Source organism: Pogona vitticeps, chromosome 6, assembly GCF_051106095.1.
Source record: "Pogona vitticeps strain Pit_001003342236 chromosome 6, PviZW2.1, whole genome shotgun sequence".
In the NCBI taxonomy this organism is placed as follows: domain Eukaryota; kingdom Metazoa; phylum Chordata; class Lepidosauria; order Squamata; family Agamidae; genus Pogona; species Pogona vitticeps.
Window position 1 is genome coordinate 83,844,575 of NC_135788.1, and position 13,218 is coordinate 83,857,792.

The 13,218-nt window shown below is 40.1% G+C and overlaps 1 long non-coding RNA gene across 3 annotated transcripts; it reads right to left on the minus strand.

The window, feature by feature from the left end:
- Nucleotides 1-2,289: 2,289 nt before the first annotated feature.
- LOC144583598 (uncharacterized) lies at nt 2,290-13,132 on the minus strand. Of its 3 annotated transcripts, XR_013537486.1 has the most exons (4): nt 12,982-13,132; nt 12,158-12,211; nt 11,546-11,586; nt 10,201-10,335 (listed from the first exon to the last, which is right to left on the minus strand). It is a non-coding gene; the product is annotated as an uncharacterized LOC144583598 (long non-coding RNA). The 3 variants fall into 3 exon arrangements; XR_013537487.1 differs by lacking the exons at nt 10,201-10,335; nt 12,982-13,132 and adding an exon at nt 2,290-3,453 and having other exon boundaries at nt 12,158-12,295; XR_013537485.1 differs by lacking the exon at nt 12,982-13,132 and having other exon boundaries at nt 12,158-12,295.
- Nucleotides 13,133-13,218: the final 86 nt, after the last annotated feature.

A 13,218-nucleotide genomic window follows, 5' to 3' on the forward strand; every position in this document is an offset into this window, starting at 1 on the left:
CATTTTGTCACATTAATCATTCTAGTAACAGTTGTGTGCCTATGCTTTCTCTCTTCTATGCAAACAATATTTCACTCACTGTATTTTTATGCAGTCCTTGTTCTGAGAAATAAAAACTTCAGTGTTTCTTAGTAAGATCCCATCCATTACCTAGTCATTCCCAGACTTGTCTGTTTTGCTTATGACCACCCTAGTTATTCTTTAAAGTGTAAAATGCATTGATGATGCTTTTAATACCAAATAAATATGAAACTTCACCAATCACTTTTATTTATTTAAAATGTTACATCTTGCCCAACTATCTCTATTGCCTTTTTTTAAGTATTAAGGTATGCTTTTTAAAAACTGATGTTCCAGAACAATGCAATATAAAATGTTCTGCCTTTAAAGTTCTCAGAGAATGAGAAGGCCTTCATTATCTGCTTGGTTGTTAATAGTCAAGCAAGAAGACATCTTGAGGGAAGGACTTTTAGAGATCAGATGTTGCCAAAAAGGCCCTACATTCAACCAATGTTGGAAGGATAGCTAAGAGAGAGAAACAGCTCTACAGACATTCAATCAGTGCTAGAAAGATCACTAAGAGTGAGAAAAATCTCTACAGCGCAGCCTGCAATCTTCTAGCTTTGCAGAAAGCTGTATGAATATGTTTAAATAAACAATCCAGAAGTAACAATAGGGTAATGTGTTAGTTATTATAACTGTATGTTTTCTTCTAGCCAAGTAACATATAGTGGTGCCTCGCTTAACGAGCGCACCATTTAACAACAAATCCGCATAGCGATCTGTTTTTTCAGATTGCTAATGCGATCGCATTGCGATGTTTTCAATGGCAAAACATCGCATTGCGATGATCGGTAAGCGTTTCGCTTACCAATCTTCACATTGCAATGTTTTTAAAACAGCTGATCGGCGGTTCCCAAATGGCCGCTGGACACCCAAAATGGCCACCGCAACCATTTTGCGCCCTGCCCTCGCTTAGCGAGGGCGCGAAAATGGCGGCGTTATGGAGGAACTTCACTGACGGTGAGTTTGGGGCCCCATAGGAACACATTAAACAAAGTTTAATGCATTCCTATGGGGTTTTTTGATCCGTTTGGTGATGTTTTTGCATAGCGACGATTAATCCGGAACAGATTAATGTCGCTATGCAGGGCACCACTGTACACTGAAAAGTTTCACAACGTAAAACTTGGTTATACTGCATGTCCAAACAAAGCACGCCTCATTTAATACAAAAATATGTTCTTGATCAGAGGAAAGCTTATATAAATCATGTTGTACTGGGGGGGGGGGTTGGGGTTTTTATTGTTTTTTGTTTTTTTGGCTCTGTCTTTTTTAGGCACACGGGCAATAAAACTAGTTCTAATAAAATGACTATTCTGTGTATTGCTGCTTTTCAAGGGAAGGGGTTTACATTGCTATAATGAACACTCAGAAATTTATCACTTCAGCACTGCTGATACACCTTGATTATTTGTACAGTACATGGCTGCTTTGGAGAGCGAGTAGAAGGTTGACTTAAACCTTCCACCAGCAGAAAAGAATCTTTGGGCTACTAAAATAGGCTGTACACTGGTCAGAAAAGTCTGGTTGGTGAGTGGTTTAAGAGCAAAAAAAATATGTTATTCTCTTTCATTGTGTAAATAATATTAACTTTAAGGGAAAAAAATAACTGCATTTTATAACATGCAGGCAGCCTGATAAAGAAATCTGGTGGGCTCAAATGTTTGCAGATTTTTGTGCCTTTTGATGGGCATAATTAAAATGTTGACACAATAACAGTTTTAGAATTTTGTCTTGTTGGCACAATGGCTACCCTTGCTTTCTGTGTTCCTTTTGAAGCAGGCCTTGCTTAGAAGGGAAATCTAAAAGAGGGACAGAGAAATCAGTCTGTCCTCTAAGTCCCAAGACAGAGGCATTCTTATATGGACTGATTTCTCCACCATCTGATGCATGCTGTTAGTTAAATTTGCTGCAAATTGTAATGCTTAAACTGTATCAATAACAATCAAATATACTTTGTTTTATTGCACTAGGGTTGATGGCTGAAATCCTATTACTTAGCACAGTAAGTTGCACTAGAGTAGGCCCACTGAATCAGTGGAGACTGGGTGAGTCAAGTCCTCTTTAAGTTCCATTATGGGCCTGATCTAGTTGCAACTTACTGTGCAAAAGTAAATCACAACTAAAGTAGACCTGTTAGAATCAATGCAACCTATGCCTTGATAGCAAAATTAGTAGGTTTTTAAATTACATCAGAAGTATATTGCAATGCTAAGAGTCCTTGACTTTGTGTATGGCATCTTTATTGTCTTGATTGCTGGCATAATGTTTCCAAAAGCCACTGATGAGATAAATGGGATGAGTTTGTCTTTTCATGCAGTTCTCAGGAGACCTCAATGATAAGGACAATCTCAGTTATTTTTATTTGTGTTTCAAATACTTGGATCTAAATCACTTTTGGAACATGTATTATACCTCATATATGTATCACATAAAAATCTGTATAAGTAACTCTGGCATTCGCCCCTTGTGCCCCCTTGCTTGACCATCAAGATTCAGAACACTCGAAGGCAAAGAATCCCCTCTTTTACACTGTGCCACCAGGTGATCACTAAATCACCATTACTTCAGGAAGATGAAGGTTCAGAACCACACTTCAAAGTCTGACATAATAAAGTGGAATGCTACAGACCTCCCCCCTTAAATATATTTGCTTGGGAGGGGAAATGCATTTTTCCTCCCAAACAAACAGGCACACTTGCATTTAACTTTACTTACCCTATAACACATTTAACATAACAATTTCTATACCTTATACTCTAAACATTTCACTACTATTCAGCAATATACTTTGCCTTATTATTTACATTTAACATTTTCAACCATACAGAAATCACAATCATGAAACTTTTACATAAGTAATTTAAACTGTGAATTATAGTCCATTTCAGTTTATAATAAAAGTCCTTGAATCATTCTTCACATTTTGGTCTGTCAATTCAATTTTTCATCACATTTACAAACAGAACATTTATAATACAATATCAGCTTGGATTATCCACCCCCATCAGTCATTGGGCTTTCAAGGCATGATCTGAGCCTCTGTTGCAAAGGTAAAATTGGCAAAGTCCAAGTCTCTCACTTTACCGTAGTAGTCTGGCGCACCATGGACTGGTCCAGATGTTGTCATCTCCTTCAGATGGACACATCTCTGCTGGCACTCAGGAGTCCCTCTGTCGACCACTGGCTCCTTCCTCCACAACCTTTCCCGTCAACTGGCCACTCGGTTGACCCCTGGATGTCTGCTGGTCATTTTCTAGTGACATCAGCTTTAAGTCTGGCTCGGGGCTTCACTTGCTCAGCTAGGGAAAGGGTAGGCAGTTCCCTCTGCTCCTCCCGAACATCTTCAGATCCATCCCTCTTTAAGGCATCAGGGCTTACATCTTCCTCCTATATTACATAATTAACATTGTTCATTTTAGAAACTACTTTATAGGGACCCTCCCAAGCTAATTGTAGTTTGTGACCCTTGACTGGCCTTAGTAAAAGAACTTCATCTTCAGGCCCAAAAGTTCTTTCATGGGCTTTCTTGTTATACCAGGTCTTCTGCTTAGTCTGGGCAGCCCTTAAGTTCTTTCCGGCTATCTCTAGAGACCTTTGCAGGGTGTTTTGCAACCTGTGCATATATTCTACCACTGACTCTGGATCACTTCTAGTAAATTTTTAGGATTTTTGTCCCTAACTAAGTAACACAACTCCCCAGGTAATATGGAGTAAAATTGTTCTAACCCAATCAAATTCTTCATTTGTTCTAGAGAAGTGATCTCCTCCCTTTCCATCCACTTATTTGAGCTCTCAAAACATCATCATCTTGAATTTCAAAGTCCCAGTAGGCGCGCTCAAAAGCAATGAGAAAAGATTCAGGACAGTCCCCTCTTTTATACAGTGGGGTCTCTACTTAAGAACTTAATCCGTATTGGAAGGTGGTTCTCCAGTTGAAAAGTTCTTATGTTGAATCTGCATTTCCCATAGGAATGCATTGAAAACCATTTAATCCGTATCTGCTCTTTTCCGTCCATAGAAACTACTGTATTGGGGGAACTTCTTAAGATCAATTTTTGAGAGAATTCCTCCTCCAACACTGTTGTTATTGTTAAGGTTATTGTTTGGAGCAGAAATTTGTAATTGTCTCATCTGTAATTGAAAGTCCATTTCCTTTTGATGTAATTCCATTTGTTTAGCCTCAGCTTCAGCTTTTTCTCTGATTTCTAGTTGTTTTTGCTCCTGCTCAGCTCTGATTTCTAGTTGTCTTTGTTCCTGCTCAAAAGCAATTTGTCTGGCCTCTTGCTCAGCTCTGAGCTGTAGTTCCTTAAATTCTAATTCCTTGGCTTTTAGCATGAATTCCTGTTCCAGCTTCCATTTTTCAAACTCCTGGGAGCTTAATTCATTTTGTTCCTCTGAGGCACCCTCATCAATTTCCTCCTGTTCTATTTGAGTTAAAGGGTCACCGTTTCCCTCCATTTCTTGAGGTAAAACCTCAACCTCAGGACTCCCCCTTTTGGTACATTTGGGTGGTATATTTACTTCTGGGATGATTAGTACAGAGTGTTTATTGATTTTAAAAGGACCTGTCTTTTACTTCCAGTCACTAAAATAATTTTATTTCAAGCAAAAGCTTTTTCTTCTCTTCCCTCAGATCTGCTCTGACCCCTGGTTTCTGCCTTTTCACAAGCGCTCTCTAAACTCTTAAGAGTCTTGAGCCTTAAGGTAGCCCACTGGGTCTTCAAATCATAAGGTAAAATTACAAGAATTTTCTTTCAGATTTGTTCCCTAACTTAGACCCCCGCAGATCTGGGTTCAGAAACACCCACCACTAAGCTTTTCCCAAAAGCTCTAGTGAGGAACCAAACATCTTTACCACAGACCTCTGTCTAAAAGGTACCCTTGACTCAAGAAAATTCTTTTTAAAATCAGGCTTGACTGGAGTTCTTCAAGTCCAAACTCGGGCTTCACTGGATTCCTTCGTATCCCGCCACTGGACACCAATTGTGGTGTTCGCCCCTTGTGCCCCCTTACTTGACTGTCAAGACTCAGAGCACTCGAAGGCAAACAATCCCCTCTTTTACACTGCTGCCACCAGGTGATCACTAAATCACCATTACTTCAGGAAGATGAAGATGAAGATCCACACTTCAAAGTCTTTTAAATATAACTTTTGTTAAACTGATAGTGATTCATGAATATCTTCTTTAGGTAAATTTAATATTAATAACGATCTTCTACAGTATTTGATAATACACTCCTAACTATAATCACTCCTCAGATTTCCCCAAACTCCACACTCTATCCCCTTCTCCACTCTCTCACTCTACTCATACTCTCTTTGACTCCTTGACTCACTCTCCCAGGCTTAGCCTCTTATCACATCTCTCTTGGCTCCGCCTCTCAGTAACATGAATATGCATGAACAATTAACATCACAAACATGAACCATTGACATAATAAAGGGGAACGCTACAGTAACCTTCACATAAATTGTGACATAAGCAAATGTTTTCTGCATAATTTTGCCCATATCATGGCAGTAGTTACTATGACCACCTTACAAATTTAAATAAATGATGAAATAGCATACTAATACCAAGGATAAATCAAGTTTCTTCTTGGGGATGAAGTGCTCTATCAGAGAATCCAGAAGATGTTCTAATCAATTCTAAAGAAAGAAGGATGTTCTTCCTTTGGTCCTTAAATAGGAAAATCTCAAATCCTCATAAAAGTACTTCAAAACCCTTTAAACTAGAAAATGCTAATTTATTACATAAACAGCTTATCTCAACTTTCTGATAGCTGCCAGGCTGGTTATTATAGACCTTTGGAAGGGCATGACACATATTACCATTTCCCATTGGTATGCCAAAATTTATGAAAAACCTAAGTGCTCAAGTCCATGCTTTACAAGGAAGTGGTAAGAGCATAGTTTAAAAAACTTGTTATCCACTTACATAATGTGTAAACTCAAATGAAGAGGACATTTCTCCTCCGGCATCACATGCAGATTTATGGAAAGACTTACTCAATTAATAATTCTGGACAGAATCTTGTTGCTAGGGTAGGCACTAGAGTAGACCCACTGAATCAGTGGGGATTTGGCAAGAAGCTGCCTCCACAATCTCCACTGATTCAAATAGGCCTAATCTAGCATTGATTTAGAGGGTGATCAGGCAAGCATATAACTATTTGGTTTGTTTCTGATGACCAGCTATGTTTTAAGTAAGAGCTGGAACAAGTGACGGGAGCTCACTCCATCACATGGATTCGAACTGCAGCCCAGAGGCTTTTGCAGTTTAATATCCCTCCTTGTGTAGTACATTGCACTAAATTAGACTCATCAAATCCATGGGGATTCAGTGAGTCAACTCCTTTAAAAATTCCACTGATTCAAAATGGCCAACTCTAATTGATTTATATAAGTCACTAGAGTAGGTTGATTTGGATCAATGGAACCTATGGAGGAATTGACTCACCGAATCGCCACTGATTCAGTGGGATCAACAATAGGATTTCAGCTAGTGTATTATCACCTAAGCCAATGTTTAAAATTGAGAAGGGTAGAACACTTCAGCTGTATCAGTCTAAACATAGTAAAGTGGACACTGAAGAACTTATTTCTTAGTTGAAGACTAGTAGGCTGGCAATCCATCTTCAGATTCAGTGGGTTAATTCAGCCAAACCACTGCTCACTTCACCTCAGCTCCCATCTGCAAAATGGAGATTATCATCTGACGGTAGGAGGCTTCTTCTGTGTTCAGGCCACAAAACGGAACAGAGTATGGAAAGGGGCTCCAGTCAGTTCTAAGGAGGGCAGCCACCTCCATCAGTCCTCCCTTGATTCCCAACAGTGACAACTATTGCTGGATCATGGTGGGAGGGTTAAAATGAAGGGGGTGGTTACCAGGGAGACAAGAAAGAACATAATGGAGTAGGCAGTTAGGACTGAGGGAAGGACAAGTATAGGGTGAGTGAAAAACAGCAGAGCATTCTATCTACTTTTAAGCATTTATGTTATGAAAATAAACAATAAAACCAGTCTGTTATAACTTGAGTCTCACCTTCCAAATTTTTTCTTTATGGTTTTTGGGGGATTGTCCATTTTTAAAATGTTTTAGTAAGACCATTTGTCAGATGCATAGAACAACATCTGGTACAAAAGAGTCCAGATTATTCTAATCATGGTTAGGCTCTTCAAACGTTCATTAGTTCACATCTTGCTTCTGCACACTCTCCCCTCACCTTCTCTTGATGTCTCCTCCACCTATCCTATCCAGCTCTTCTTTAGGCACTCATCTCCTTATTTCACACCAAACATTTCCCTCTGCCACCATCCACCTACACTTCCCAAAATGTAACTTTTCTCAGTTGCCATTCTGTAACTTGACATGTACTGCCCTCCTTTCATTTCATAGCTTTTGATAGAATAATCCCAGACATTGACAGAGGAGAAAGAGAAAGAACATTCAGAAGATCAGGGCAAAAGGTGAAAGAGGCATGGCTTCCAGATTCTAAACTCAGCAATCTCCTGAGATTTTTTCTAACTTTTTTTTTTTAAATTAACCATGCTACAGAAAAATACATAGCATATAAAATAGTTACACACACATATTTCTACCTCAAATATACAAGATACACAAAAAGTCTGCTATGACGGGAACCCTGACCATTCTGTTTCTTTGAGGGAAGCAAGGTGATTGGCTAGGTAGTGCATGCAGCCAGCCTATCCTGGAGTCTGAAGGAGGAGGGAGCTGGGAGGTGATGAGAAGGACAATTAACTTAAGAAAAAGGGTTGTTGTTGGGTTGTCGTAACTGAAGAACAACTGAAGCTTAAATCTGTTCCCAAATTGTTCCTATGTAATAAAAAGATATTGTTTTCGTTCTTTAACCGCTGGGTCTGGAGTGGTTAATGGCTGGTGTCAAACAGGTTACTGTTGTTGCAGGAAATACTACAAGATTGGAATGGTCTGCTTCACATTTTTTTATTGACCACGCAATGTAAAAGCCAATGTGAATCAGCCCAGACCACCTCACTTTCCATAGTTTTTCCCTCCACTGCTGAGGCTTCTATTTTCTTTGACAGTCAATGCATTCTAATTTATTCAGACAGTATGATCACTGAACTGATTAAGAAAAATGTGTGCAGGGGTGCTGCAGATTGGCACCATGGTGCAGCAGGCTTGGTGTGTTTCTGCTAAAATACTGAGAAGGCTGGATCTTTGCAAACAAGACAATTTCTTTTTTAAAAGAAGGTGCAGCTCCTGTTGCACTGGGGCACCTTGATGCCAGAGAGAGAAGGAAATTGATACTCAGCCCTTGATTACAGTTTATTAAGGTAACTCCTCCGTAGCCATGACTCCTGCAGATAAAGAGAGCTACAAGAGAGCTATGTTAACAAGCTGCAAACAGTGTCACTTTGCTCCTCTCTCCTTATGTGCCTATTTAATGTGAATTTCCCTGGGGAAATCTAAGTGCAACTTCACATTGGATCAATTTACTTTTTTCTCGGTGTGGTCACACCCAGAGTCAGTAAGAAAATTTATGATTCGAAAGGTATGCCATAAAGCAGTATCTCTTCCATTACTTTTCTCCACAACTTTTTTACTTGACATTAAAGGGAGTCCTTGATGACATTGGTTCATTTGCTGGTAGTCTCAAAGATCAACTATTATAATACTCTCTATGTGGAGCTGTCCTTGAGCTGACTCACAGACTGCAGCAGGTGCAGAACACAGCAGCAAGATTGATCTCTAGTGTAAACAGGTTTGACCATATTTTCTCTGCACTGGCTTCCTGTTCCTTTCTGAACCGGATTCAAGGCTTTGACTAATGTACAAAGCTGAGCATCTCTCCCAAAGATTGTGAGTCATTCCACCCAGTCCTCACTCTTACAGGTTGTCATGCTGAAGGGGTGAAAGTCTCCACTAGGAAGTTCAGCCTTCTTTGTTGTGACCCCATCTTTATGGAATGGGTTCCCACTGGAGATTCTTCAGGTCTCCTCCCTCTCTACTTTTAAGAAGATGCTTAAGAGTGAACTCTTTAAGGAAGCATTTAAGGTGTGTGGCTGTGCACACTCCTTCTCCTCCACGCAGCCCATTTGGTTCTGGTTGCGATGGAACCCCGCATGTGTGTATGCACACAAGGGATAAAGTCATGCACACGAGAGTGGGAGCCACAGCCAGTGGGGCTGAAAATTAAAGAGAGTGTTGCTTTAAGGATCTTTGATTTAAATATATCTCTCTCCCAAGGTACTGTAGTTGTGGGATCCAGATTCATCTTACACTGGCCACCATAATTTGTCTTTAGATTATTTGTTGGGGGTTTAATTTCTAACATTTGTTGTGCATTATGGGGAGTTTCTTTGGTCTTGGGGGTGGCTGGGATAGCTTACATATTGTTAATCACCCAGAGCAGTGCATGTCACTAAGTTGGACAGGTTAAAATGTCTGAAATAAGTACTGTGCAACAATACTTTGCAACATTCCCATCATATGTTTCTAAAACTTCTGATCTGCTGCAGAAAGTTTACATAAATTTATGTGGTGGAAGCTGATGATGCCATTAGCTGGCATCAGTAACATTTAACTCAAACTAATTAATAGCCTCCTTTGTCCCCATCTGATCTTCTGAGACTCCCTAGGGCTCCCTTTTGCCTTGGGGAAGCCTTTGGGGACCTAAGAACAGTGGGGTAGATTTTAATAGTCAAAAATTGCCACCAGATCACTGGTGGCAATCCCAAACCTGGTGGCACCTATTCAGTGGCATTTTTAAAAAAACTTTTATAGGTCCCCCTTTAAAAAGGAGCCATAGGGAGCCTCCATATACCAGGGGGATAGGAAGTTTTTAATTAGTTTAAATTAAATATTACCTGCACTTGCTGATGACATCTTCAGCCTCTGTTGGGTAATTTGAGGCAAACAGGACTTTGGCCATTGTCTGATCATTCAATTTCTAAATATCTCATTCCAGGGATCTTCCAATTGGCTCCTATGACGTTCATCAGAATCTTTTGAGTTTGACAATCAATATTAATATCCATAATCTTAAATTTATTTTTATTCATGCATTATACAACCAGGTATAAAAACATTAAGAGAAACATTGAGAACTTTTCAGTACTATAACATGCTGCCTTAGACTGTAGTGAGTTCTCCTTTGGAAGAGCTTTCGAAGCAGAAGTTGGCTGGTTGTTGCTGCAACATGTACTGGATTAGATGACTTCCAAGATCTCTACCAACTTTATGATTCAAGACCTACAGTCTTTTACAGGCCAGAGCAGAGATACTGGAGGAAAAAAAACATTTGGCATTGGCTGTGTAAGACTGATTGTTTTGGTGACCTTGAAATGGATCTTCCATTATTATATGTAGCAAAATGATATACACATATTATTCTTGATTAAACCAACTGCCCATTAAGATCAGGATCCTCTGGAATCTACAAACTGAGGCCAGCAGTTGCTACCAGGCAGATAGAGGACGGGGTGCTACAATATACATTCTATTAATCCCCAACATCTTAAGATGCAAACAACTAAATGGCAGGTAGACAGTGTTAGAAGTAATGACTTTTCACATAAAAAACAACTGGCACACAAATAAAAACAATTAGGAATTAATAATCCACTTTGAAATGATCAAGGTAAGGGTAAAGGTTCCCCTTGACAATTTTTGTCCAGTCGTGTTCGACTCTAGGGGGCGGTGCTCATCCCCGTTTCCAAGCCATAGAGCCAGCGTTTGTCCAAAGACAATCTTCCGTGGTCACATGGCCAGTGCGACTTAGACACGGAATGCTGTTACCTTCCCACCGAGGTGGTCCCTATTTATCTACTCGCATTTGCATGCTTTCGAACCGCTAGGTTGGCGGGAGCTGGGACAAGTGACCGGCGCTCACTCCGCCGCGTGGATTCAATCCTACAACTGCTTGGTCTTCTGACCCTGCAGCACAGGCTTCTGCGGTTTAGCCCGCAGCGCCACCACGTCCCTAGGAATGATCAAACTAGTTAATATTATAGCATTAAGCATGAACCACACACCTATGCATAGTATTATTTTTATGACTTAATTGAGGCAACTATGTATTCCATAAAACTATGGAAACTGTAACAACCAAAAAAACTATCACTCATTGCTACCAAACAAAACAACTAAATCATCACTCAAGATTCATCAGGAGCTCACAGTGTACCTGTTCTTTCCGTTGTTTTATTTTAACTAGCTTGACATTCTAGACAGTACTTGATGGCTAGAACTAGCCATCATTTTAATTTTGTACAGTGCCTTCATCTAGCTTCACTCTGGGCACTGCTGGAAATTAAATCTATGACCTTGCCATAGAGTACTGTACTGGTTAGAACACTGGTACCACAACCAGGGAAATTTGTTAGGTTCATTCATTGTTTCACATCATTTTAAAGAATTTTATTGACTGTATCTGTGTGAGATCTTTCGATATGTGGGAATATATAAATTTAACACACACACACACATATTACCTTCATACGGAGTTTAGGTCCTGTTCTTCCAGTGATGTCCACTAGAAGGTAAAGAAAGATAAAAACAAATCAAGCTGTCTTTCACTGGAATAAAAATAAAGGAGTTATTTCAGTCCTCTTTAGAACTACCCCCCCCTTTTTTTTTCACAACTGGCTGCATATCCTCCTGGCAATTGTGGGCACCTAACCTGGTGAGCTATGCTCCATGGGCTTCCAACAACAACAAAAAAATCAGCTTATGTGAGTAGTTGCAGAAGAGGTAGCCCGTGTTACTCTGTGCAAGCATATCAGGCAAAATCCAAAGAAACACGAAAGTTCACATTAAAATATGTTAGTCTTTCAAGTGCCACCCGGTTTTGTTTCTTTGGATTTTGCCTTATGCGAATAGTGGATAATTCTGATTAGAGAATGCCCATCGGGAAGAGGCTAATCACTTCCTTTCCCAAAACTCATTATTCCGATCAGGCTTTACCACCTTCTCATGGATATTTCCCACCCCTTGAAATGGTTTGGCAAATTTGAACCTTGATTTGGATTGATCATTTGCTTAGCAAAGTGTATTAAAATAATCAAGCAATTGAGCCCTCCCAAAGTAAAGGAAGAAAAACCAACCTCCATTGTTATGTGCCTTCAAGTCGGAACTGACTCATAGCGACCTGCATGGGGCTTTCAAGATAAGCGAGATATTTAAGTGTGTTTTTTTCCCCAGTTCTATTCCCCACCCCCACGAGTTTCCATGGCCGAGTGGGGTGTCTCCTGAGCCCCGGTCAGTCACTCTCAGTCCACCAGGCTATTACTCTCAACAATCCTGCAGGAGGCATCCTCATGAGCTTCATTCATACCGGTGACCAAGTTTTATTCACATTATTTGTAAGCTACTGTGATGGCCTCCTCTCACGTCACAAAGGATGTGTCACGTCACTCTTACATACACACACTTTGTTCACGCTGCCACCAACCATTCCTTCATCTGAGACTCTTCGGGCAAATAAATGACTTTTAAAATGAAAACTTGTGTTTATTTAGAATAACAGAAGAAATGGTAAATCACTGTATCAACGAAATAATAAGGCAATCAATATAAAGTATCACACACACACTCTCTTTCAGACCTTCTCTCAAAATATAGCACAGTACTACATGACAGGAATAAGTCCTAACTCCCTAAGTCCCTAACCAGACCCTAACCAAGTCCCTATATAACTCACACCTCATTCACTCCCCCCTTAAATACCATGGCTCCACCCTCTGAAGTCCCACCTCCCATCCTGCTATAGGCAGATGAACTCCAGCCACAGCAATGACAGGCAGATGACATCATCACTACCATCACAGCTACCATAGAAGTAGGGATATGTTGAAAGCTAAGATGAAAATAACTGTACTCAACAACAACAACAACAAAAAATCCTGTGGAGCTGATCATTCCCACCTACCTATCTCACTCTGTCCACGGCTACCTCATTTCAGCCAGAAACTGCCCCGGATAAAACACAAATCCTGCCGCAGCAGAAACTCCTCTATTCACGACCCCCACTCTCAATAGAAACCAGGTTCCTTCTTTCACTGGCATACCGAATGAATTGTGCTTTTGCCTTTTAACTATAAGCTAAAAATCCGCCAGCTGGGGGCTATTCTGGGACTTGCATTCCAAACGATAACTTTTCCAAAGC